Consider the following 19,420-nt stretch of genomic DNA (forward strand, 5'->3'; position numbering starts at 1 on the left):
GAGTCACCACAGAGAACCTCTTTTGTTGTTCAGATGTGGTCTCTCTCTGGAAGCTAACGTCACAAGTGAACTCATGTCAGGTGGGGCATGATTCCCAGGGATGAGCCTGGCCCTGGCATCTTGGGACTGAGAAAGCCTCTTTGACTGAAAGAGGGGAGAGATGAAACAAAATAGTTTCAGTGGTTGGGAAATTTCAAATAGAATTGAGAGGCCATTCTGGAGCTTATTCTTAGGTAGTATATATAGATATCCTTTTCAGTTTTTGGTGTACTAGAGTAGATAAAGGGAAATATCTTAAACTGTTTAACTGTAATCCAATAGCCTTGATTCTGAAGATGACTGTATAAACTATATAGCTTTTAAGATGTGACCGTGTGATTGTGAAAACCTTTTGACTGACACTCCCTTTATCCAGTGTGTGGACAGATAAGTAAAAAAAAAAAAGATGAAAAATTAATAAATAAAAGGGGATGAAAAAGTAATAAATAAAAGGGGATATGAGAAGTCTGGGGTATTCTTTTTTACTTTTATTTTTATATTTTTGAAGTAATGAAAATGTTCAAAAATTGACTGTGATGATGAATGCACAACTATAGATAATACTATGAACCACTGATTGAACACTTTGGTATGTGTAAAACATATATGAATAAAATTGCATTTAAAAAAGATATTAAACCCCTAAAAACAGTAGAAGTATAAGAATGCCACTTCATGAATTACTACAAATGTATGAAACTAATACAAGGTATCAATAATAGGGTGGTATGGGTGGTATATGGGGGGGGATATACATAATGTAAACTATGGGTAAAAGTTCATAGAACTTCTTTCATCAACTGTACCAAAGGTCATGACTGGTTAAAAAGAGTAGTATAATTACAAAAAAGTACTATCATCAATTGTAATAAACATTCCACATCAATGTAAGGTGTTCGTGGTGGATGGGAATCCTGTATTTTATGCATGATTGTTCTGTAAACACAAAACTTCTCTAATAAAAAATTTTTAAAAATCTACCTTTAGGCTTTGGAGGATTAATAGGGTACTAAATAACATCTGTTCAACACGTACAAAAGAAAATGGCAAATCAGTTGAAAGATATTAGGAGCAGAGCTGAGGTTTGAAACAGCTTTGGACAGCTGTTTCAGCCTGTGTCCAAGAGTTCTGGTGGCTTGCTGAATGGATTTCAGATTTACCTAGCCAGCCCCCACAACTGCTTGGTCATAATGGCAGGTGAAGAAATTAATGAAGACTATCCAGTAGAAATTCATGTGTATTTATCAATATTCAAGAACTCCACTGGTGCTGTGGTTGAGGTAGTCAAGATCATGATGTCTGTCTCTAGAAATGAGTTGCTGCAGAAGTTGGACCCACCTGAACAAGCAAAAGCGGATTTAGTTTCTGCATACACATTAAATTCAATGTTTTGGGTTTATGTGGTAACTCAAGAAGTTAACCCTAAGGAACATTCAATAAAGTAGGAATTAGAAAGAATCAGAGTACACATGAACAGACTCAAAGAAATAATAGGCAAGAAAAAAAGCTGGCAAGTTGGACACAGGGGTAGCTTGAAGATTTGTAAAAATTGTCCTCTGGGAACCAAAACCTGAAAAGACATCAAAACTTGGCAGTAAAGGGAAAAGCAAAAATTAACTTTTTGATTTTGAAGTACATATATTCAAAAGGTTCCTTATTTTTGTCTTTCTCCACAAAATAGTGGGTGACTGTATGACAATGCAAGGTTTAAGTATATTCCTTTTTGAATTAATATATAAAGTTTACACTTTAAATTTCTAATGCTAAATACTCTTCACCAGAAAGATTTAAGTTATCTTAATTCATTTTCCTATAGAGAGCTATGAGGGTTTAGGATATTCATAATTTATTGTTTTTTTTGAAGAGAGTCTTATTTCCCTATATAGGCCATTCTTTCATGTACTGTTTTATACATAACTGTGAAATTTAAGTATAACGTTCTCTGTAAACACTTTGTACTATTTTAAAGAATAATTAAATTACCCTATGAAATATGCTATCTGAAGACTGAAGTTATTATAAGTTCACCAGTTTTCACTATATAATATTAAGAAAGAATAAAATAACTTACATGTCTTTCTTCTGTGTGGTTATTTTATCACATTTGCATGATTTTAAGAAATACTGTTTTTTTTATATTCAGACTATGAAATTAAAACTTTAACTTATACTTTAATTCTTGGCAGTTTGCCTCTGTGTCCCATTTAAAATAAAATATATTCTATTCTCATTTTCTTTTAGATAGGGTATTAGGTTGTATACAGACAGCTGAATTTTAGCATAATAGCTATAACCTGTTAATAACGGCTATAAATGTTGTATAGCTAAGCTGTTTATTTTTCTTTTTTGTATATAAGTTTACCCACTAAATTAAGCAGATAGAGTTTAGAAGTAATGAAAAATAAATTCATGAGCTTTTGTCCTTGATTCATATTGCTTCAGAAAACTGCCTGCCATTCTATTCCTCTATTTTTTTAGGGGTTTTTTTTTTTTTATCTTTGAGTTTATGTCAAGTACATACAAGTGTTTTGGAACAATTTATATAATCCTACAAACATAGAAGGAGAAATCCAAAGGAGATTACATTGTGCTTATATTCGAATTTATCTTTTGGGAATATGTGTTATAGAGAATTCTACTTATTAAACATTTTTTAATGTCTAAGCCCATGAATTTAAAAAATATGCCCTTAATGCTTTCAGCCTTTGAATCCACATAATCATGTATAGAAATGCCTAGTACAGTAAAACACTTTAATTTCTGAAAAAGGAGGTGTTAAAATTTTCAGTATGATTAATTCTCCGTAAGTAAACTTAAATAAATGGATTTCTTGAAAAAAAAAAAAAGAAGAAAGAAAATGGCAACACAATGTGTATTTATTTTTTTGATACTCCTGGAAATTCTTAGATATTTCTGATATTCCTGGAAAACTAGAAAATTCTCTTCCCTAGAAATGCTCATTTTAATTTTAATGTAGATATAATTCAAGTTTTTTAGAGGCTTTCACAGTATTACTTTGTAGGACTGACAGGAAAAAAAGATTATAAAAGATGAATCAAGCACTCAGATCTTGTTTTCTAAATATCCTTCTTCAATTAGAGGAACCAAGGCTGTACACGGCAGTGGATGATTCAAGGGTTGGGACAGGGAAAATAAAAGATGATCCTGGTGCATCTCATGGTGCCAGTAACTAAGTAAGGAAATACTCAAGAAAAACAGGATGGGAGTATGTGAAAAGATACCAAAGCTGGAATGTTTGAAAGACAAACAGTCAGTGATAGCAATGGATTAGAACCCAAAGAATAAACTTAATATTTATAATAAATGAATAATTAAACACTGTAGGGGAGAAGGAACAATTCTTCATTGAAGAAGAATTCCAAATAGTAAATATAGAGGAATGAGAGAAATGGAAAAACACCATTAGAATACCACAGTAATGACTGCCTCAGGCATGATCCAGTAAGGGATACTAAAATTAATGGATAAAAATTTAAGGAAATATTTGTATATCTCAAAATATGTCCTCCAAAATACATTACAAAGGAAAAACTGAAATTTTACAGTGAAGATACTTCCTTACCCAATGATCAAAGTTAGTATCATATCACATATGGTATCACATATTGATACCATGCATCTGTAATATGATGTTCTAAGAAGGGCACATCACCTCTATGGTATTCTTCCCCCAAAATGTGTAACCCCAATCTAATCAAGAAAATATCAGACAAACCCAAATTAAGAGATATTCTATGAAATATTTGACCAGTACTTTTCCTAGGGTATGAAAGACAAAGAAAGTCTGAGAAATTATCACTGACCAGAGAAGACTAAGGAGACATGACGACTAAATGTAACATGGAACTCTGAGTTCGATCCTGGGACAGAAAAAAAAAATAGTAGAAAAACTGGGAAGGCCAAATAAAGTTCGTCATTTAGTTAATAGTACTGTATTAATGTTAATGTATTAGCTTTGATATCTGTACTATGGCATGCATGACGTTAAAGAGATGCTGCCTGGGTGAAGGGTATATGAGAACTTTCTACAATCTTGGCAACTTTTTAAGTCTAAAATTATTAAAAACAAAACAAAACAAAACATGTATCAGAGAATCAGAGAAGTACATAGATTTGGGAAGTTCTTTCCCACATCAATATTAATATTGAATAGCTCCATGAATGCATTTATTCATTTCATAAATAAATATATGACAGCCTACCATGGGACTGAAATATAAATATTATAGAAAAAACAACAAAGCAGGTTAAGTGGTGTAGGGAGTCCCAGTATAGGTGGGAAAAGATTGGTCTTTTATGGAAAGATCAAAGAAGAACTTTTCTTAGAAAATGTACAAAAATGTATTATGTGTTCAAGAAGTATGATGTATATAACCTACTTTCAAATGTTCAGAAAACAGTGAATAAACAGGCAGATGAATGGATGGACTGACAGACAGATGCTGGATAGATAGAATGATACAGTAAATATGGCAAAATGTTAAAATTGGTAGATCTGGGTACCTGGGGGGCATGTGTAAGAGTTCTCTCTATGGGTTTTGTATTATTTTTGCAACTGTGCTGTTAAAAAGTTAAAAGAAAAAAGTCAGCCATCAGTCTTAACTGTTGTTCCTTTGAAAGTAATATGTCCTTTTCCTCTGGGTGCTGTAAGACTTTCTCTGTCTCTGGTTTTCAGTATTTTTATTATGATGTACTTATGTGTAGTTTTCTTCCTATTAATTCTGCATGGGGTTTGTGATGTTTCTTGAATACGTGTCTTGATAACTTTTACTAGTTCTGGGAAAATCTAAGCTGCTATCTTTATATATTTTTTAAAGAAATGTCCACAAACGTACAGTCCAACCATATTATGCAATCAATGACTCATAATATCATCATATAGTTGTGTATTCTTCACCACAATCATTTTTAGAACATTTGCATCACTCCAGAAAAAGAAATAAAAGGAAAAAAAAGAACTCACGCATCCCATACCTCTTACCTCTCCCTCTCATTGACCAGAGTAGTTCAGTATACCCAATTTTTACCCTTTATATCTCCCCCTATTATTAATTTATTTATTATCCTTATATATATATTTTTTTATCATCTGTCCATACCCTGGATAAAAGGAGCATCAGACAAAAGTTTTCACAATCACACAGTCACAATGTAAAAGTTATATAGTTATACAGTCGTCTTCAAGAATCAAGGTGACTGGAATACAGTCCAACAGTTTCAGGTGCTTCCCTCTAGCCACTTCAATACACCAAATACTAAAAAGGGATATCTAAATAATGTGTAAGAAAAACCTCCAGGATAATTTCCTAACTTTGTTTGAAATCTCTCAGCCACTGAAAGTTTATTTTGTCTCATTTCTCTCTTCCCTCTTTTGGTCAAGAAGGTTTTCTTATTTCAATGATCTGGGTCCTGCCTCATTCCTGGGAGTCAGGTTCCATGTTGCCAGGGAGACTTACACCCCTGGGAATCATGTCCCATGTAGGGGAAAGGGCAGTGAGTTCATTTGCCAAGTTGGCTTAAAGAGAGAGGCCACATCTGAGCAACAGAAGAGGCTCTCTAGGGGTGGTTCTTAGGCATAACTATCAGTAGGCTTACCCTCTCCTTTGCAGAAATGAGCTTCATAGGGGTGAGCCCCAAGATCGAGGGCTCAGTCTATTGAATTGGCTGTCCCCACTGCTTGTGAGAATACCAGGAATTCCCCAGATGGGGAAGCTGAATATCTCCTCCTATCTCCCCAGTCCCCCATGGGGACTTTGCAAACACTTTTTCATTCTCTGCCCCCAATACTGTGGAATATATTGGGGCATCACATTAACCTGTACAACCAACAAGATCTTACATCCTATTCAAAATTCCATATAATTATGGTGTTCAAGTAAACTGACTGTACAAGTTAAATTAGATAATGTGCTACCAAAAATATAAATTTTGCACCAAATTAACCTCTCTTCCTTTGATCTTGCACAGGGGTTGAAATTTGAAAATATGGGCCATATCATCCTTTACCCAGTATTCTGATTTACCTTAGTCCTATACAGATCAGCTTCAGTCATATCTCTAGACAAAGACTGATCACTTTTTCAGCTTTTTAAACAGTTGCTGAATTGGGTAATACTGACTTCCATAGTTTCAGTGTACTAACTCTGTGTCTCAGATGTCACATAAATACCTGCAGTTCCAGGGAATGACCAGGTTATATACAAATAGCTCAATATCTCAGAATTTAGAAATATCACAGTTACAACTCCTAAATGTAAGTGACTGCTATAAGAGCTTACAATCTACGAACCTTTACAACAGGCCCTAACCTGATAACTTCAATTTCAATTCTCTGAATTTGTATATTATAGTTAATCCATATAACTGAGGCATGATAATATTTGTCTTTTTGTTTATGATATTTTATTCTAAGCTATTATCTTTGCAACTATTGTTTCTAGGTAAGAGTCTTTCTCACTTCTCTGGAATTTCAATACAAATATGTTACACCCTTTCACTCTGTCCCACAGGTTTCTCATGCTTTTTTTGTATTTGTATTCTATCTCTCTGTGCTTTAGAGTCTATTTTCTTCCGACCTATCTTCCAGGTCGCTAATTCTCTCCTTAGCTATATCTAATCTGCTATTAAAGCTATCCATTGATAGATTAATTTCTGCTACTGTAGTTTTAATTTCTAATATTCCCATCTCATTATTTTTATATTATTGTGCTAAAATTCTCTATTTTATCTACTTTCTTGAACATATTAATCACAGTTGTTTACAGTCCATAACTGATAATTCTACTATCTGGCTCTCCTATGCATGTTTCTCGTTGTCTGCTTTATTCTCTTGATTTTCAGACAATTTTTGTCTTTTAATAAGGCCTGGGTATTTATTTAAATGTCCCAGACATTATGCATAAAAATTTAGATATCAGGCTCCAAATGATATTATCCTTTTCTAGAGAAGTTAAACTTATATTTGTGGCAGGCTTGTAAGATAAGGGTAGATCCCACTATAATCTAATGGCTTATAGTTGGAATTCAGTGTGTATGCAAGCTGTTTCGTTCATCCAACTGCAAGGGGTTGCCCCTCAGGGCTCAAAATTGAAAACTGTGGGTGTTTCTCATGGCCCCTCCTTGGTAAGCCCTGAACTCCAACTTCCTTTTTTTTCCTTCCCGGTGAAAACTTGCTCAATTTATTAGCCACCATTTTAATTTTCAGAATTGATTTCTACCTTAAGGTAAAGCAGCGTCAAATGCCAGGTTCAATTCTCTTGCTATTTCTTTTCATCTAGCACCACAAATGCTACTGCCTTTGTAACTCTCCAGTGACTTCCAAGAGATAAATATATACATATATATATATACTTTATATAAATATATATATTTTGAAAGATTTTCCAAAAATGAAATTGGTCTAAGACAACTTAATCACCCATTTTCAGGAACAGAAATGCCCAAGAGGTCAGTTTTAGATCTTTGTAGTTTGAAATGTTCATTAGTCACCCAAGTGGACTTGTTAATCATCAAGTAATACACATAAACCTGGAATTCAGGCTAAACACCTGGAGAGTAGATACAATATTGGGAGTCACTCTATTAATGTTATTAAGAGCTGTAAGAATAGATGCATCGATGGAAGAACAGATGGATGGAAGAAAAAAAGATGGAAATTGTACAAGACGTTCAAGCAAGTGAGGAGATAAGGAAAAAGGTGTGGATGCAAGGGAGGAAGTAGGGGAAATAGAAAGGGGAGCACAAACAAGAAGAGGACATACTCAGAAGAAAATAAGGAAGAAAGCATGGAAAAAGAAGAACTTGGGAAAAAATGACGATATAAGGAATACTATAAAAAGAGTTAGGTAGAAATATGAGAAGGAGAGGTAAACTGGGAAGAAACAAGGTAGGAAGGCAATGCAGACACACATACACACACACACACACACACACACACACACACAAAAGGGGAGAAAGAGTAAGGAAGAAAAGTTGGTGGAATATATAATCTTCGGTAAGAGAGACCTTTGGAAGGATGACAAGTATGGGTCTCTGGAAGGATGAAAAGCAAAGACCAACCAGTCTTTGGGATGAAAGGGTGGCCAATCTTAGAAAGGATGGGTGGATATTCACATGTCAATTAGGAAGAAAAGAGGGAGGAGTGACAGAAGAAAGGAAAGTTGGAAAGAAGGAAAGGGAAAGACAAAGGGTTCGATGAAGAGGGTCAACAAGAGATCAATGTGAGTACTCAAAATTGATAAAAATGAAGGAAAAATCCAATTGAGATAACTACTATTATGATACGACTTTCAATGATTTGAAAAAAGAAGGAAATATTTCTTAAATTACAAATAAAGAGGGTTCCAGATCTATTATGCACCACAAACTCTAATTTCATATGTCTGAATATCTGAAAATAAGTAGTATCCCCTGATCATATAGCTAGCAGATGATGCCATGTTCACCATGCGCCCTTCCAGTTGAGAGAGAAGCCCTGATTGTGTTCACCATGTGCCTTCTCACTTGTGAGAGAAACCCTGAACCTCATTGGTGAAAACGCCTCCCAGGGAGCTTCATGAAACCGGAAGCCAAGAGAGAAGAAGCTAGCAGATGATGCCGTGTTTGCCATGTGTCCTTCCAGATCAAAGAGGAACCCTACCGTGTTCACCATGTGCCTTTCCAGATGAAAGAGAAACTCTGACTGTGCTCGCCCTTCCATTTAAAGGAGAAACCCTGAACTTCATCAGCCTTCTTGATCCAAGGTATCTTTTCCTGAATGCCTTAGATTGGACATTTCTATAGACTTATTTTAATTGGGACATTTTCTCAGCCTTAGAACTGTAATCTAGCAATTTATTAAATTCCCCTTTTTAAAAACCATTCTGTTTCTGGTATATTGCATTTCAGTAGCTAGCAAACTAGAACAGAGGTCAACAAGAGATCAATGTGAGCACTCAAAATTAATAAAAATGAAGGAAAAATCCAATTGAGATAACCACTATTATGATACAGTTTTCAGTGATTTGAAAAAAGAGAGAAATATTTCTTAAATTCCAAATAAAGAGGGTTCCAGATCTATTATGGACCACAAAAAAACTCTAATTTCATATGTCTGAATATCTGAAAATAAGAAGTGTCCCCTGATTATATAGATGTTACATGAAATAAATCAGAACACTAGAAGGGTATTTAATGATAACATTGTAAACCACAACATTCTTATTTTGGTAAAAATTAAAATTTAGGCCTATATTAATTTCTACTATCTTTATAGTCTTACTGCTTTTATGGTCTTTTTATGATAAATTTCTAGTGACCAATAAAATGTAGAAAAGAAGAACATAACTGAAGCACTTTCATTCATTCATTTCTTTCAATAATCATTTGTGTGTTTTCTTTTTATTTTTTTAAATACCAAAAAAACACCAAATAAACGCAAACATTCCTATTTTGATCATTTTGTTCTACATATATAATCAGTAATTCACAATATCATCACACAGTTGCATATTTATCATCATGATCATTTCTTGGGACATTTGTATCTATTCAGAAAAAGAAATAAAACGAAAACAGAAAAAAAAAATTATACATACCATACCCTTTACCCCTCCTTTTCACTGATCACTAGCATTTCAAACTAAATTTATTTTAACATTTGTTCTCCCTATTATTTATTTTTATTCCATATGTTCTAACTCATCTGCTGATGACGTAGATAAAAGGAACATCAGACACAAGGTTTTCATAATCACACAGTCACATTGTGAATGCTATATCATTATACAATCATCTTCAAGAAACATGGCTACTGGAACACAGCTCTACATTTTCCGGCAGTTCACTCCAGCCTTTCCATTACATCTTGAATAACAAGGTGATCATTTGCATTTTCTTGAGATACAAAAATAAATACAGATTTCCTAGTCTTAAGGGCTTCCAAATTTTATGAAAACAAATTATATTATTTATAAAGTATAGTTAAAGTTTGTGGAAGTAAGAAAACACAAAGGAGCTGATAAATCTTTCAGGGAGGGCCAAAAAGTTTCACAAAGATAATATCTAATATGGGCATTTTACTTTGTAATAACAGCATCAGATGTTCTTTAACAGAAGTATATAACATCTGGAATTGAATTATACTAGTACAAGTCTATGTAACTTATACCATAGATATTTTTAAAATCATAAAGTATTGTTAATTTAAGCCTCCTACTACATCATAACTCAAAAAGAACAGCAAAATCAGGCTGAAGATCTATTTTGAAATTTGGGGGATTTACATGGAATTAAATAAAATCTGTCAAATATCTGTATACAGGCAAACTGTCTTAGAGGTATATTATAATAGCTTTCTGTAGTGCCCAAAAGAAATTTCCCTTCTAAAAAAAATATATTTTTTAAATGCTGAAAACTATTTTTGAGATTTACAACCTAAAATGTATGCAACTATCCCAAGTTTGTCAAAAGTTCTTCCTGATGACAACATGATATGACTGCAGCAAAAATGAAATCAGGAGGGCCACTGAAGGGAACCTCAGTATCCTGACATAATTAGATTTGTGATTCGTTCCCAAAATGACAGTATCCCACCACAATATTTATTTATTGAACAAATTTTTATTGAGAATCTATTATGTACTAGGTTCTGTACATAGGGACATGTACAGACACAGCTGTGACATTTTTGAGAATGGCTAAATTTCTACCATTGCATAGCTTACATTCTAGAGAGAGGGGATGGAGACAAGATAATAAAGAAAAAAAAGTAAATAAGTGGCAATAAGTGAATACAGGATGAAAGAGGGAATAAGGATTTAGTATATGAGACAATGGAACATTTGTAAACATATCCAAAAGAAAATGAGGGAGCAAACTGTGCTAGTAGAAAAACATTCTGCGCAGAGGGAACAGCAAATGTATAAGCCTTATACAGAATAAACATAGCATTTTAAAAAGAATACTAAAGAGGCCAGTATGGCTGCAGCATAGAGACTGAAAGGCAGAGTGGTACAAGATTAGGCTAGAAAGTTATCAAAGTCTAGTGATGTCTTGTGAACTATTATAAGAACCTTTTGCTTTTTACTCTTTTTTTAAAAAAATTCTAAATGTATGCCATTAGAGGATTTATCTTATTTATTATTTAAAAGGATCATAAGAGGCTGAAGGGGGTAAAAGGCAGAACCAGGGAAACCAAAAAGAAAACTATTGCAACATTCTATGTGGTGGCTTGGACCAAGATTGTAGAAATGATCCCAGCTTGGATATATTTTGAAAGTAGAGTTAACACAATTAATATATTTAAAATAAAAATACAAACAAAAGCATGCAAGCAAAACAACAAAAAAATTACAAATCAAAGGGTTTAGGGGATAAGAAATGGTAAATTTGAAAAAGAACAAAAGAAAACCACTATACATGAAAAAAATACATGAAATAAAAGCAATGGATACAGTTAATAGGATAATTAATTAAATAGAAAGCTGAACGAAACAAATGTGACAGAATGACATACAGAGAAATAAACAGAGAAAATGTGAAGAAGTAAACAGAGATGGGAAATGGAGTGGAATGGCCTCAAAAATGACTAAATGGAGTTCCAAATGGAGAATGAGGTACAATTTTTTAAAAGTTAAAATATTTCAGAACTAATAAAAGACACCCACTCATAAGGAGCCCAAAAAATCCCAAGAGGAATAAAAGAAACTAATATAGAGATTCATTATGGAAAAACCACAGAACAAGTTGGAAAAAGGAAAGATTTAGACAAAATTAAATAGCATACTACTTTTAAAAAACTAATAGTAGGAGTGATAGCTGACTGTAACTACATCTCCCATGAGCTGACAGTCATAGCCAGTGTAAATATTATTCGAGAATAAGGAGAGAAGACCTTGCAGGACAAACAAATTTAAAAAAAAATTTTAGTACTGTATTCTGTTTACGTGTGCAGATGAACAAAACTTGAGAGTTTACCACTACAGAGAATTCTAACAGATATACCTAAGATAAAAGAAAAGTGATTCTAGATGGAAAATTTAAGATGCTAAGAGGTATAAATAACTTAGAAAGTGGTAAATATGTAGGTAGACAAACACTGACCTTATGAAAAAAACGATATTGTATAATTTTTTAAAAGACATAATTGTTTTATATTACGTCAGGAGGAAGCTAATTGGAGTTTAAAGGTATAAGGTCCTCGTATCATCCAATAAAGAGATGCAGTTATTAACTTCAGACATGTCTGTGTCCATAGTTTAGTGTTTCTAGGTAACAATAAAAGAGTATTAAAGCAATGTATAATTTCCAAATGAATACAAAGAAATATATTAAATTTAAAACATTTTAAAAGAAGGGGAAATAGAAAAACAAAACAGATAAAAAGAAAACAAAAAAGATGGTAGGTAATTGGTAACTATAAAAAAAAACCATAAGTAGGCTAAATAATGGTTTTAATAATTAAAAAAAAAGACTATCAGACCAATTAACAACAACAACAAAAAACCCCCAAAATGTGCTGTTCATTAGAAAAAGCTAAAACAAAAGGCTCCAGAAAGATTTGAAACAAATGGATATTTTTTTAAAAGTCACCATAAAAATATCAAAAATAGTTGTTGGAACTGTATTAATTACAAACATAATGGCCTTTAAGGTCTTACAAATACAGTAGGTCTTGTTCATAATGACAAACTCTTTAATTCACTAGGAAAATGCAATATTTATCTAATAATAATAATATACACATTTTATATGCACAATCCCACATTTCATAATGATAAGACCTAAAAGCTTCAATTCACCAGGAGGATATATATCTAATACTATAATCTCAAACTGTATAAAGTTAAAAGTAATAGAACTTCAAGGAGAGACATATTTATGGCTAAACTGGAGTACTTTAACACTTGCCAGATAATAACTGAGATAACAAGTAGATTAAAAATGAATAATAATATAAAAGATTTGGACAGTACAACAACCTTGATCTAATGGAAAAACAAGAATATTCCGCCTAATAACAACAGTACTACTGGAGAGTAGTATACACACAGAACATTTTTTTTTAACTGACCATATATCGAGCCTAAGAAAATTTCAAAGAACGGAAATAACAAGGAACATATTCTCTGATGATAAATTCAAGCTAAAGGTAATATTAAAAAGATAATTAGAAAAGTTTTTTATATTTGGAAATAAAGAAAAACACTTTTCAATAATTTATGGGCAAAAGAAAAAAATCAAAATAAACATTAGAAAATATTTTAAACTGAATAATAATGAAAATATTGCATTATAGAGACTTGTGGACTACAGCTACAGTAGCAATTAGAGTGTTACCATATGTCATGGTCAGGTACATGTGTTAGCTTGGCCAGGTGGTGGTGCCCAGTTGCCTGGTCGGGCAAGCACTGGCCTGTCTGTTGCTATGAGGACATTTCATGGACTTAAATCATGATCACACTGGCTGCATCCACAGTTGATTGCATCTGCAATCAGCTAAGGTGTCTTCTGCAATGAGTGATGCTTAATCTAATCACTGGAAGGCTTTAAAGGAAGATTCAGAAGAGACAATCACTCTTCCTTCATTAGCCAGCCAGCCTCAACTGAGAGTTCATTGAGGACCTTCGATGGAGCTGCCAGTGCGTGGCCTGCTCTAGAGACTTTGGACTCTACATCTCCTCAATTATGTGAGACACTTTTACAAATTTTACATTTACCGATATCTCCTGCTGATTCTGTTTCTCTAGAGAATCCTAGCTAATACACCATTTAACAACAAAAAAGAAAGGCTAAAATTTAATAGGCCAGAGACAGACCTCCAGTATTGTAGTGAAAGGAGCTTGACTAAGCTACTCTTCAACAAAACCGATGAAAACTATTTTAGAGCCTCTAGAAATGGTTCTAAGGGAAAACAGAAAATCTATGAAAATTCAGTAAGAAAGGTGACAGTCTGTGGTATCTGAATAGAAACCACTTTCCCTCCTTCCCCTTTTCAGCTCAGTAAAAGGAGAGACTGCCCCAGACTGCTGCAACCCAAGAACAAAGGACTTACTCTCTCCCCAGATCCCAGCTGAAGAGGTTTGTCCTTGGGTGGAGCAAGATCTCAGAATGTATCCTCCTGCCCACAGCTGCCTGTTACTGAGGCTAAGAGTGACTGAATTGAGAGGTAAGGTTTCCTGTCTTCTGCCCAACCTGCTTGTGGGACAGAAACTCTACCTCAGACATGGTGAGCTGAAAATACTGGGGTCCCAAAAAATATTCCTCCAAGTTTGTGAGGTGCTGGTTCCTTACTAGGAGAGGCAGATGAAGAGGACTTCAGGCTACTGCCTGCTCCTCTCTACCTAGCTGAGATGCTACAGTAGAGGTATAAGAGAAAAAATCACACTTTCTCCACCCCAAAGTCTAAAGCTCTGACTCAGAGGATTTGCCTGGGGAGAAGAGCAGGCCTTAAAACACATAGTTCTAATTTCTTTTGAAAGGAACTGACTTCATTTATAAAATAGCAGGGAGAAATTTAAACCTAAAGAATTCTCAACAACAGTGGAAGATGTGGGGAAATTGGGAGAAGATTCAGGGACCTAATAAAGATGCAGCCTAGACTGTAGACCAGGTAGTTTGCAGGCTAGTTTTCAGAAGAGAAACAGGGAATAGGACAGCTGAAAGGAGCCCTCCTAGGATCAGACAAATACCAAACTACTTCCTTGAAGGAGCCACAATTTGACGGGATTAACCTATAGTGTTTGCTCTAGGAAATTGTTTAAAGCAATAGATCAGTGGCCAAGAATTAGTTGAATTTAACCATGAGGTGTGGTCAGAAAAAGAATGGAAGAGAACCCTACCAGTACCACTTCAACCCAGGCTAACTATATGTACACCCAAGGCAGTGCCTCACCAAGAGGCAACATCACAGATGTTGCTAAAGAGGCTTTGCCAAAAGAATCCAGTTGTAACCAACAAATCAGTATTTAAGGGATGATTTTGATTACTGAATCATTATATAAATATTTCTTTTTGTTTTCTGGGATACTGGAGAAGACAGGGAAATATCTAAATTCTCTGAATTGTAATGCAGCTGCCTTGGTATCTGATAATGGTTGTATACCCCTTATCTTCTGCCCCTGTGATTATAAAAACCTTGTGACTAACCTTCATCTGTACCTAGTTATCCAGTTTTTCAACTTTAAAGTTTTGTAATCACTAAAGACAGACCCCTAATGTTTGTTAATGAAGGGTCTTAAGTCCACCAGGAACTAACCCACTCCAAGTCCAAAATTATCTTGATGACCAAGATCAGATTTAATGTAAGTGGGCCCACTTGATACGTGCAGTAGCTTAGACTTTAACCTACAAGTCACCTATATCTCATTCTGCCATTTTCTTTCATACATTCTATGACTAAGCATGTAATCAATCTGTGCATGTTCAATAATTAGATCACCTCATCATCACCTGGGACCACTGTACTCATTCATTATCCTAAACCCTGCCTGCCTTTTTGCTAGTAAAACTACCTGAATTATTGCAGTTCAGGGAGACAGATTTTGGGCCACTAGGCCATCTGCTCTCCAACTACGTGCATAGTAATAAACCCATTATCTCTTTGAAACCCTGGTCAGGAATTGGTTAGTGAGTGTGTCGGTACACTGGTGTCCAATACACCAGACAGCAAAAAAGGAACATTTATATAATGATTCAGTAATCAAAATTATCTCTTAAACCCTAAATTATCAGTAACAGCATTCAAAAAGGGAATATTGATAGAGAGAGTGAAATTTTTAAGAAGAACCAAATAGAAATTGTGGAGCTGAAAATTACAATAGCTGAAGTAAAATATTCACTAGAGGGACTCATCAGTAAATCCGAACTGGCAGAAGAAAGAATTATCAAACCTGGAGATAAATCGATAGAGATTATGGAAGTCAAAGAACAAAAGGGGAAAAAAGAAGAAAAAAGAACAGAGCCTCAGAGAAATGTGGGATAGTATTAAGTGCACCAATATGCACTTAATGTAAGTGCCAGAAGGAGAGGAGAGAAAAGAAGGCAAAGAAAAAATATTAAAAGAAATAATGACTGTGAACTTCCAGGAAGATGGCCGATGAGAGGAGCTTGAGATTAGCCCTGCTCCATGGAAAAGCTAGAGAAGGGACAGGAGGGCGACTGAGGCAGCAATTTGGGAGTGTGAATGACCTGGGAAAGCCTTTGGCACCACATGTGGCAGGCCCTGGTTGCAGAGGCCCAGGAATTGAAAGGCAGAAAGCTAGAGCCTGGAGCCTGGCGCGGAGGCACAGAGCCCACAGGAGTGCACGGATGGGTACACAGGACTAGGAAGTAAGCCAGGCCATGTCCCTTAGGTGCACTACCCTCACTGGCATTGCCCCATGACCTGCAACTCACCCCACACCCCTGAACCCCCTCACCTGCTCTCATTTCCCATGCTCCAGACACCCACACCCCAACATTTCCCAGTGCACGTACCAGCCCCACAAAACGACCCCAAGTGCAGCCCAACCCACCTCTCCTACATCCCTCCCAAGCACTACCTCCCCTTCCCTGTTCCCTGCAGGCTGTTACCAGCAAAAAAGGTTGCAGGCACTAACCTCTATATCTAGGCTACCCCTGCTCCCCCGCCCCCCACCCATAGTGTAGCACAGCTTCACCTCGCCCTCCCTGAGCTCAGTGCATCCATTTACTGTACTCCCAGGCCCACGCATGTGCATGGGCCCCCAATCGTGTCATTCAGCCCTGGGAACTGCATGTTACAGAAGTCCTAGAACAGCGCATGCGCACAGCCCTCAACCTCACTTTCAAGCTCTGAGAAAGTGCCGACCTGCACAGTCAGGTCACATCTGCCCCCAACCCACAAAGGAGTAATGCTGACATGCTGACCTGCTGCCACAGCTCTACACGTGCACAAAGGGCCCTGTGCCTTAGACAAATGCACACCAGGGTTATATCCCACAGACCAGTACACCCACAAAGCTACATCCTCCCTGGCTGCTGGGTACCCACATTCACAAGCACCAGGATAACATTCCTAACCTGTGCCCATACCTGCCCTGAAACAAACCACTGCCCTGAGTGCTTGATCCCGTGCCCTGCTCCCTGCTGTACAACCATCCCACAAACACAAGGCCTTGGACTACTGAAAGAAATCAACTCCCAAAATAAATCAATCAAGATATCTACATGTGACAAAGACAACAGATGATCACTAAGCATATCACAATGCAGACAGATATAGCCCTGCCTAATGACCAAATTAAAACACCTGAGGAAACACAGACATTGGAATAACTAATCAAAGATGTCATACAACACTACTGAATAAAATAAGCGGGATAGAAAATGACATAAAGAAGCTCAAGAAGACAGCAGAAGAACACAAAGAGGAATTTGAGAGAATAAATGGATAAATAGCAGAAATCACAGAGATTAAAGACTCTGCTGACCAAATAAAAAACATACTAGAGGCACACCACCAGATCTGAAGAGACAGAAGAAAAAATAAGTGATATAAAGGACAGGATAACTAACTTTGAAGACTCAAAACAGCAAATGGCAAAAAAGATGAAAAAAATTCATTGGGAACTCAGGGAAATGACAGATAAAACAAAGCACACAAACACAAGAATCACTGATGTCCCGGAAGGAGAAGAGAAGAGTAAAGGGCTAGGAAGAGTAGTTGAGGATATAATGGGGGGAAACTTCCCAATCCTCATAAATATGCAAGTCAAAGAAACCCAAAGAACTGCAAACAGAATAAATCCAAATAGGCTTTCCCCAAGGCACATATTAATCAGTCTGTCACACGTTGAAGAGAAGCAGAAAATCCTGAAAGTGGCAAGAGAAAAACAATCTACTACATACAAGGAAAATCAAATAAGACTGAGTGCAGACCCCTGGAGACGAGAAGGCAGTGGTACAATATATTCAAAATTCTGAAAGAGAAAGACTTTCAGCCAAGAATTCTGTACCCAGTCAAACTGTCCTTTAAAATTGAGGGAGAGATTAAAGTTTTCACAGACAAAGTCCTGAAAGAATTTGTCAAAAAGAGACCTGCCCTACAAGAAATATTAAAAGGAGTTTTGCCAACTGAAAAAAAAAGGTGAGGGAGGCCTGGAGGAGGGCACAGAATTGAAGACTACCTTTAAGGGTAATTTAAACACTACAAAGAGAAAAGGGAAAAGAATATATAGATCTGATAAATAAAATAAAAAAGATAAGATGGTGGAATCAAGAAATGCCTTTTCAGTAATAACTGAACATTAACGGACTAAACTTACCAATTGAAAGATACAGATTGGCAGTATGGATTAAGAAACATAATCCAGCTACATGCTGTTTACAAGAGACTCATCTTAGACACAAGGATACAAATAAATTGAAAGTGAAAGGATGGAAAAAGTCTTCCATGCAAGTTGTAACCAAAAGAAAGCAGAGTGGCTATACCAATATTGGAAAAAATAGACTTTAAATGTAAAGACATCATAAGAGACAAAGAAGGACACTATATACTAATTAAAGGATCAATTCACCAAGAAGATATAACAATCATAAATGTTTATGTTCCCAATTAAGGTGCTCCAAAGTACATGAGACAGACATTAGTAAAACTGAAGGGAGCAATACGTTTCAACAATAATAGTAGGAGACTTCAATACACCACTCTCCTCTACAGATAGAACAACCAGACAGAAGATCAATAAGGAAATAGAGACGTTAAATAACTTGATAAATGAATTAGACCTAACAGACATATATAAGTCATTGCATCCCAAAGCACAGGTTATACATTCTTCTCTAGTGCTCACAGAACATTCTCCAGGATAGATCATATGCTGGGACACAAAACAGGTCTTTATAAATTTTAAAGTATTGAAATTATTTAAAGCACTTTCTCTGATCACAATGCAATGAAGCTAGAACTCAATAACCACCAAAGAATGAGAACATTCACAAATATATGGAGATTAAATAACACACTCTTAAACAATCAGTGGGTCAAAGAAGAAATTGCTAGAAAAATCAGCAGCTATCTGGAGATGAATGAAAATGACAATACAACTTATCAGAAGTTATGGGATGTGGCAGAGGCTGTTTTGAGAGGGAAATTTATTTGCCTTAAATGCCTATATTAGAAAACAAGAAAGAGCAAACCTGGAGGAACTTGAGAAAGAACAGCAAACTAACCCCAAAGCAAATAGAAGAGAAATAACAAAGATTAAAGCAGAGATAAATGAATGGGAGAACAAAAGAACAGTAGAAAGAATCAAAACCGAAAGTTGTTTCTTTGAGATCAATAAATTTGATGGGCCACTAGCAAGACTGACAAAGAAAAAAAGAGAGGCTGCAAATAAACAAAACCAGAAATCAGAAGGGT

At 35.5% G+C, this 19,420-nt stretch overlaps 1 protein-coding gene and 1 pseudogene across 2 annotated transcripts in view; one reads left to right on the forward strand and one right to left on the reverse strand.

Annotated features, from left to right (window-relative positions):
• CRY1 (cryptochrome circadian regulator 1) overlaps positions 1 to 19,420 on the reverse strand; it is a 107,660-nt gene that overhangs the window by 42,873 nt on the left and 45,367 nt on the right. The window lies entirely within an intron of this gene.
• Positions 1,227 to 1,656, forward strand: LOC143689533 (nuclear nucleic acid-binding protein C1D pseudogene; annotated as a pseudogene).

The sequence above is a fragment of the Tamandua tetradactyla genome, chromosome 7, assembly GCF_023851605.1.
Source record: "Tamandua tetradactyla isolate mTamTet1 chromosome 7, mTamTet1.pri, whole genome shotgun sequence".
Classification (NCBI taxonomy): Eukaryota; Metazoa; Chordata; class Mammalia; order Pilosa; family Myrmecophagidae; genus Tamandua; species Tamandua tetradactyla.